This window comes from Acomys russatus, chromosome 21 (genome assembly GCF_903995435.1).
Source record: "Acomys russatus chromosome 21, mAcoRus1.1, whole genome shotgun sequence".
Classification (NCBI taxonomy): Eukaryota; Metazoa; Chordata; class Mammalia; order Rodentia; family Muridae; genus Acomys; species Acomys russatus.
The window spans coordinates 6393205-6402657 of NC_067157.1; positions in this window are offsets into that span (position 1 = coordinate 6393205).

Genomic DNA, 9453 nt, shown 5'->3' on the forward strand with positions numbered 1-9453 from the left:
CAAGGAGAAAATTCGTGAAACAAGGTTAATACTCAAAGTCACTATTAACTGCAGAATAATAGCAGGGCATCTTCAAAGTACTTTCCTGGTGTGGTCTCCCTAATCTTTAGAGATCATTAATCTTAGAATTAAGAGTGTTATATAACAAATGTGGAAAGTAGAGTTGACTAAGTCCAAAAATCATGGGGCAGACAGAAAGGGGACATCCTTCATGAGGGACACAGTGCACATTGAGGGGAACTTTAATACAAAATCATCTGGAGACAACCAATCAACCTTTGAGTTGGTTCTTCCTACTTAGTAAGACAGTTCCTTCACTTTGGCCCACTGAAAGTCAGCTCTGGACACAATTAAATATGACAATCAAAGAAAGCAAACATCTCTAAGGCTGGGGTAGGTCAAAGATCTGGGGTAGTGACCTAGATTTGCCTGGTTCTAAGTCCTCAGGATTCCAAACCTCATCTATGTAAATGTTTATTCTATTTATGGTTGGGAAAGGCTGTGTTTCCCTCAATATGCCAGGATACTCTAGAGACAATCTTGACTAAAACAGATCTTGAGACATAATAAAAATGCTTCAGTGAGCTAACACAAAACCCAGGCATTTGCCACGCACATACAAGAGAAAGCAAAGGTCAGTAAATATCTCAGGAGGCTTTACAGAAACCTGGGGACTTAGAACTCTGCCCTACCCACTGCAGTGGGACCCTGGGAATGAAAGAAAACTCCAGAACTTTGCCAAGGTGGAGAATCCTTACATAAAATCATAAGGACCTGAGTGACCACATCCTCTGTCAGAGGATACATCCCAAGAAGATGTACAGCATAACTTGCTAGGTGACATTTGATTCCAGAAACAAGGGACAATGTCTTCGCTGAGAATTTGTAATTGCATTGCTGTCCTATAAAGATTGGTTAAAGTCCATGCATTCGGACCAAGGATGGGAGCACTCCCAGGTACCTGGCAGACACAGATCTACTCCAGAGGATTGAAAAAATTCAACCCCAGGCTCAAGAAATTATTACAGAAAAGTTATTTTTAATCTTTATATCTTTATTTATTGTTACTGTTATGAATGCCTTGCTTCCATGTACGTCTATTTGCAAATGCCTGGTCCCTGTGGAAGTCAAAAGAATGTGTCAGGTACCCTGGAACAGGAATTACAGGTAGCTGGGAGCCACTGTATGGGTGCTGGGAATTAAACCTGGGTCCTCTTCAAGAGCAGCTAGTGCTCTGAACCACCAGCCATCTCTCCAATCCCCAGAAAATGTTTTAAAAGGAACGAGCAACTCATAGCCACAAAGCACACAGAGAACAACATAAAGGAAAATGTCAGAGAGTGGACTTGGGAAGAGTCAACATTTAATTTGCCAGATGCTGAGGTAAGCTGTATCCAATAGATCTGAAAAGATAAAAGAGAAGTTGAAAAACATTTAGAATCTGAACAGGAAACAAAGCAAAATTTAGCAAGTAGAGCCTCTAGAAATATAGAAGATAATGTTTGAAAATAAGTTCTTGTTGATGACTTTGTCAACAGGATAAATAGAGAATCAGTGAGATGCAGGGTGGAAGGTTAGCTCAGAGGCCATTGGAGGGGGTGAGGGGGTTGCGTACTCCTAACTGCTAGTGATGATGAACATTTAAAAAAGCTATTTCTTAGTCATTGTTTTTCTTCTAATGTGGACTCTTTGTTCAGGTACCAAGCCCATTTTTTTTCCAGTGGGTTAATTTTTCACTCTTTGTCTTGAGAGTGATTTATATAACTGGATAGAAATCCTTTGTCCAGATGTATAGCTTGCAGAGACTCTCTCCCATTCCATGGGTTTCCTCTTCACCCAGTTGGTTGTTTCTTTAGTGGTACAAAAGCCTTTTAGTTTCATGAAGTCCCACCTATCAACTGTTGCTCTTAATTCTTGGGCTAATGGAGCCCTACACCTCTATTATGTAGAGTACTTGCTGGAAGGACACTGCTGTTTGAGGCTGCGTTCCTCACAGTCCAGATAGCTATTCTGAACTGAGCTCAGCCCAAGGTGGAGGACTCCCTCTCTCCAGCAGGGCCTCCTACTCTCTGCCTGGCATTATCTGCAGAGTGTCCTTAGATATAGATGCCCCTAACCACATTTGATATATGGCCCTTGACCAATTCTCTGCTAGCTCTCCCGTCCCTGGGCCAAGAGGATAATTAGGTACCGTGTTCCTGTTCACATGATAGGAGCACGATGGCAAATGCAAATCAAGCAGCCTTGAAGTGCCTAGTTTCAACCAATCATGTGCACCTATCCTGAGAGAGCCCTGTCCCCAACTCCTGAAGGACTATATAGCCCGTGTTCCCTCTGAATAAAGTTGGACTATCTCCCTGAAGTGCTCATGGCCTTCCAAACCCTGCGCTTCATCTTCTGCTCCTCCTGCCTTCACGGGCTGTTCACCAACAGCATCCACCACCCCCACTCAGAAAGAGGAGACCCAGAGGTACTACCTATGTTTTCTTCTAGAGGTTTCAGTGTTTCACGTTTCAGATTTAAATCTTTGATCCTTTTGGAGTTAGTCTTTGTGCAAAGTGATAGACAAGAGTTTAACTTCATTCTTCTACATGTGGACAGCATTTGGCTTAGATTTTTCACTGTAGAGGTCCTTTGCTTCCTTGATTAGGTTTATTCTTAAGTATTTTATTTGAGGATGCTGCGAGTGTGTTCATGTCTTCTCTGTATATTTATTGTTAGTATATATAAAAGTTATTGACTTGTGCAAGGTGATTTTGTAACCTGCTGCATTGCTGAATTTATCACTTACAGGAGTTTTCTGGTAGAATTTTTTGGACTGCAAATGTAAGTATCATGCCATCTTCAAATAGGGGCAGTTTTCCCCTATTTGTAACCCTTTAATTTCTTTCTTTTGTTTTATTGTTTGTGCTAGAATTTCAAGTACAACGTTGAAAAGCGATGGGAATGGTGGACATCCCTATTTCTTTTGTGACTTCACGGATTGCTTCAAGGTGTTCTCCCTTTAGGATGGCATTGTCTGAGGCTTTTACTTACATAGCCTTTATTATGTTGAAATACGTCCTCTCTAGCCCCACAGCCTCCAGCAGCTTTGTCATGAAGGCACACCGGATTTTGTCAAATACTTTTTCTGAATCCCTTGAGATGAACATGTGATTTTTTTTGTCTTTAAGATCATTTATGTGCTTTATATTATTATTATTATTATTATTATTATTATTATTATTATTATTATTAGTAGTAGTAGTAGTAGTATTGATTTATATATGTTGAACCATCCCTGAATTTCAGGGGTAAAGCCAACTTAGTCATGGTGGATAATCTTTTTTGATGTACAACTGTATTCTGTTTGAAAGTATTTTATTGAGCATTTTTGAGTCTATGTTCATCAGTTATATTGGCCTGTAGGTTTTTAATTTAATTTTGTTTTATTTTTTGGTGTTGTATCTTTACCTGGTTTGGGCATTACAGTAATAACTGGCTACATAAAAGGAGTTTGAGAGTATTTTTGTTTCTATTTGTGTATGTGTGTGTGTGTGTGTGTGTGTGTGTGTGTGTGTGTTTATTTTAAGAAGGATTGGCTGTATATCTTCTTTGCAAGTCTGGTAGAATTTTGCTGTAAATCCATCTGACCCGGGATTTGGAAGCCTTTGTATTACTATTTCAACCTCTTTATTTGTTATTGGTCTGTTTAGGTTGTTGGTTTCTTCTTGGTTTAATTTTTGTTGTTTCTGAATCTAGAAATTTATCCATTTCTTTTAGGTTTCCTAGCTTGGTGGAGTACAGGTTTTAGAAACACTATCTTATATAACATTCTGAATTTATTTGCTGTTTATTGTAATGTTTCTGTATTCATTTCTGATTCTGTTAATTTGGGTCCTCTCTTCTTTCTTTTGGTTGCTTGTGCCAAGGATCTGTCAATTTTTTTTATCTTATCAGGGAACCAGATCTGAGATGTTGATGCTCCTCACTGTTTCCTTTGTTTCTGTTTCCTTGAGTTCTGCTGGCTCTTAGTGTTTCTTGCTGTCACCTAGGTTTTGGATTTGGTTTGTTCTTCATTTTCCAAACTTTTGAGTTGCAACATTAAGTCATTTATTTGTGTTCTTTCTCAGATCATGGCTTTCCATCTTTCTCCCCTCTAAGAGGCTTCCCACCTCACACCCATGCAACTCCACTTCTTTCTTCTTGCTTTTCTTTGAAAACAAACAGGCCAGTTAAAAAACAAACAAACAACAACAACAAAAACAAGCCAGAATAAAACAAAACAGGAAAAAATAACTAGAACAAGAAATGCATACACACACAAAACACACGAAGCCACAAAATTAGTAAAATAAGTATATCTGCAAAAGGCCAATATGGTATAAAATTCCCAAAAAAAAGCTTCATGATACAACAAAACAGAACACAAAACAAACAATAAAACCTCCAAAAATACATTTGAGATTATTTTGTGTTGGCCATCTACTGCTGGGCATAGGGCTTGCCTTTAATTGTGGTTTGTATATCCAATGATACTCCATTGGAGAAAATTAATTTTTCCTTTCTGAGCAGTTAATAATTAAAGATAGCATTTGGACTAGGGACAGAAGCCTGTTATCCTTCCACTCTTCCACTGGGATTCTGTCTGTCTTGGACCTATGCAGACCCTATGTATGCTACCACAATCTCTATGGGTTCACATGTGCATCAGTCCTGTTGCAGTAGTGTTCCATTTGTGTCTTCCACCCCCATTGGCTTTTACACTCTGTCTGTCTCCCTCCTCTGCACACCTGAGAGGAGGGGCTTTGATGAAGCCATCACTTGGGACTGGGTGTTCCAAGGTCTCCCCACCCTCAGCACACTGTCCACTTGGGGTCTCCATATTAGTTCCTATCTCCTGCAGCAGGAAGCTTCTCTAACGATGGCTAAGTGAGACACAGCTCTATGACCACAGCAGAATGTCATTAGGGGTCATTTTGTAGCTACATTTTTGTTGTTGTTGTTGTTGTTGTTACCTACAGGTGTAGAAATGAATCAGAAACATTGTCAACTTTAATTGGGCTGTAGTCTAAAGGGGAGACAAGAAACATGCGATTATACAATAGTGTCATTTGAAGCACAGTAAAGCCCGTCCGAGGAAGGAGCAATTGACACCCAGCTAAGTGATCTTTTCCAGAAGTCACTGCTGAGCTGGCAGTTCAGGGAATAGGGCAAGGCCTATTCTAATCCTTGCCTGTTTTCTTTCTTTTCTACCTCACATTCACGCCTTTGTGTTGCTTTTCCCTTTCCCCACTTCTGTCCTGTGAATGATGGTAACCAGGAAGTATTCTGAGTCAAAAAGAAACTTGGGTGCTATGCTTTGGCTCCATGACTCCAAGAATACTTCCCACTGGCTCACATTCTGAAACACCAGCTTGGGGCTTTGTAGGCTACAGAGTTGAGGAGGTGGGCCTCGTCTGGCACTGTAGCCTCGATGGGTGTGACTCTGAGAGTTATAGCCAACCGTAATCCAGCTTCCCTTTCTCTGCTTCCTTGTCTGACATCATTTGAAGAGTTCCTACCACATCCTCCCACCACGAAGAACAGAAAGTCCTTCTAAAACATGAGCCAAAATGCTTTCTCCTTTAAATTGTTACTGTTGGGTATTTTGGTCACAATGAAGCAAATGTATCTAAAACAGTGATTGGACTTTTGGTTTTTGATGTCCTGTTTTTATTTTGCAGTACTAGGATTGAACCTTCAGCATTTGAGGCGAGAGAACGGCTACAGAACTACATGATCAGCCCCAGCAAAATTATCTCTGTGCCTTTAGTGAGGGCCGATTACAATATCACCCAGGAGCCAATAAAACTCTAAGGCAGTTGGAATTGAAAGGAGAGAACAGAATGGATTTCAGGTTTGCTTTGTGTGTAGACATTTGGGTGCCTGGCATTGCCATCAACCATAGTAGCAGCAAACAGAAGATGAAGAAGACTATCGGAGAGACAGTTAGTTTCACCTTGGCATCATGGCGCCATTAAGAGTCACCTGGGTAGAGATGGTAGGAAGCAGAAGAGTTTAAGGGAAGAGCTTGGGAGTGATTTACACTGGGAGGCATCATCAGACGGGAAATGGTTGAAAAGAAGGAATGCGTGGTCTAGATGGAGAAAATCCAGGGGAAACATGGAGTTTGTGACTGAAACAGTAGATGATTGATCATGCAGAATGCGAAGAGGAGGGAGTCACAGCTTTGGTAGGAATGCTTGAATTTTGTAGGAGCCAACTAGATAGAATGGTATGGGTCCCTGGTTAAGGGAGCTTGCAATTTCTCCAAAATGAAGGTATCGAGAATTGTGTACACTATGGAAGGTCCACTCTCAGACTTGGTCATTCTGCAAGTAGGGTTATCTTAGGGCAGGAAAGCTTCCTGTGTGGGCTAGCCTTCGCATGTAGGGTTATCTTAGGGCAGGAAATCTTCCTGGGTGGGCTAGCCTTTGCATGTGATTTGCTGATGTTTTAATCATGGAAGCACTTTCCCACTGTCCTATTACATCATTACAGCTAGCTTTGCAAACATAGGAAGGACAGTACATGTTTAAATCGTCTTGAAAGGAAAAAGGAGCAAGGTGTAACAAGAAACACAAACAAAATGAAAACGTCCTTCACAGTTTGATGAAAGAGAGACAAAAGGATAATGTGCATTTTTCTCTAGTGCTGTGCTAGAGAGGGCTACACTGATTGGGCCAGTGGGTTAGTGGGGCTGGCAAGTGGCAAATAGCTTAGGATCCACTTCAAGGTCACTCAGTGACATTCCATTTGAATACCGTATACTAAAGACTTAGCAGTGGCTTGTTAAATGTATCAATGATTTTTTTTAAAAAGTATTTTAACCAGACACAGTGGTGCATGCCCTTCGCCCCACCAGTCAGCAGGTGGAGGCTGGATAGCTGTGAGTTTGAGGCCACCCTGGTCTATTTAGAGAGTTGCAGGACACCTAGAACTGTACAGAAAGACTGTATCAAATAAATAAATATATAAAATTACATAAATTACTTCATGTGTGCAGATGTTTTGTCTGCTTGTGTCTCAGTGTCCACTTTTATACCTGGTACCCACAGAAGAAAAGGAGAAGTTCATTCTCCTCCCGTGTGTTTGATTTCAGTGGCGTAGTGTGGAATTGTGGGAGTATCATCACACAGGTTCAGGACACCAGGAAGCTCCCTTAACTGACCTGTCAGATCTGACCTGTAGTAAAGTCTTGATTATCCTTACCTTGTTCGTAACACAGAATCCTACTGCCCTACCAGGTCCATGGGCAAACACTGACTTGAAAGTCTATGAAAGACTAGGCTACATCTGAAAATCTACATTGTCTTGTACAGGAAGCAACCCTATATGATTAAGTTACTTGAAAGGAAAAGAAAGCAATTTTCAGGAAATTTTTAGAAAATGCCAAGTGAGAAATTTCAAAGTATTTCCTCTGCATTGCTTGTTTAAAATGATTTAACGGTTAGAAGATATTAAGATTTCTGGGCAGAGTAGATAATGACCGACAAGATAAATTCAGAAGAAAAGGGTAGTCATATACAAATATAGATTAATATTTGTAAGTTTATTTTGGCAAACACATACATATTTATATTCCTTTCCTAATAAATAAGCTGATCAATATTTATTGAATGGCTCTTATGCCTAATACTCTTGATCAAAATGTGAGGTGGTGGTGGATCCATGTATTTTCCAGTAAGGGAACAGATCTCACATTTAAAGGCTAGCTGAAACAGGCCTAGACATGGGCTATTAACAAATGCATGAGAGTGGGGACTGACTTTCACATGAACTCTGGTGCCCCATATTTGACCATGTCCCCTGGATGGGGGGGCCTGGTGGCACTCAGAGGAAGGATAGCAGGCTACCAAGAAGAGACTTGATATCCTATGAGCATATACAGGGGGAGGAGGTCCCCCTCAGTCACAGTCATAGGGGAGGGGAGTAAGGGGAAAATGGGAGGGAGGGAGGAATGGGAGGATACAAGGGATGGGATAACCATTGAGATGTAATATGAATAAATTAATAAAATATTAAAAACAAATGCATGAGAAAGATTAAGACAATGCATAATGATCGGCTACTTACTGTTGAGTTGTTGGTTGGTGGGATTTCCTAGACTATCAAATATACAGGCGATTTGCAGTGAACTGAGGAAGCCCTGTGTGTGTGAGGTCCTGAGTGAATGTGTGTTGTTGACATGAGCTGGCCATGTTAAGGATGGTAGCCTCTGCCCACGGGAATTGGCAAAGCCTTCCTCTGTTGTATGTGCAGATGCTGATAGTGCATACCCCAAATCTCCACCAAAGCTTTCCACACCTGGACAGTTAGGCTGGCTCCTTCTGAGGCTAGCTAATCCTGCCTCCTTATTCAAATGCATACAATAACCCTGCTTCCTTGTTTGTCCGCTCAACTGCATGCTATAACCCTGCACCCTGTTTAATCGTATATGACAGATATACAGAACATCTCCATCAGCAAGTCTGGACCACCTGACTCCAGCTTTTCTGTGTGTCTGTCCATTTATCTGCCTGTTTTTCACTTCCTCGCTGCTCTCAGGGAGGTCAATCCAGTTAATGCCTCTGTTCCTGGCTCCACCTCCCAGCTCTTGATGGTGGGCCCCTGTTTATGAAGCCTTCACATACTGGTGTCAAAAAACATGGAGAAATCAAATAGGTACTGACTCAACTGGGAGCAAAAATTTGACTTGATGTGTTGAGAGAGAGAGAGAGAGAGAGAGAGAGAGAGAGAGAGAGAGAGAGAGAGAGAGAGAGAGAATAAAGAAAAGAGAAGAGAGGAAAGAGGAGAGACAGAGACAGAGACACAGAGAGCGACAGAGAGACAGAGACAGAGAGAGAGAGGGAGACAGAAGGAGCATAAAGTTCATGAGTGGGGAAATGTGGGTGCATATGGGAGGAATTAAAGGAGTGAAGGATGACTACACTCAAAATACAATGTTTGAAATTCTTATAGAATCAGTTAAGTTCATTGAGCTTTGGGTAGGGCTAATATCACTGAAGAGTTTTTTTTTAAAGCTGCAAGTTCTTTACAATAATGTTTTAGTTGCAAAAATAGAACAGAATGTATTTTCTTAAAAGGGACAGTACATTTTAGCAGAAGAAAATAACCAATAAAATAAATGTGTAAATTATAAAAAGATTAGAGTAGCTATCGTTGGGTTTGTAGGAGACATAAAGACTTTTAATGTATACAATGGATAAAGTGTATAATGTATATGTATGTTTAATGTGTATATATGTATATATGATATACATAAAAAATGTACATACTGTTATAAAGTATAACACTCTAGGAATTTACAATATTATGCTTTACATATTAATCTTCATAATAATCCTACAAGGAATTTCATTCCATTTCTATTGCACAAATGTGTAATCTAAGAGCCAAAGCTTTTGAGCAGCACACTGTTGGATGTTGGTT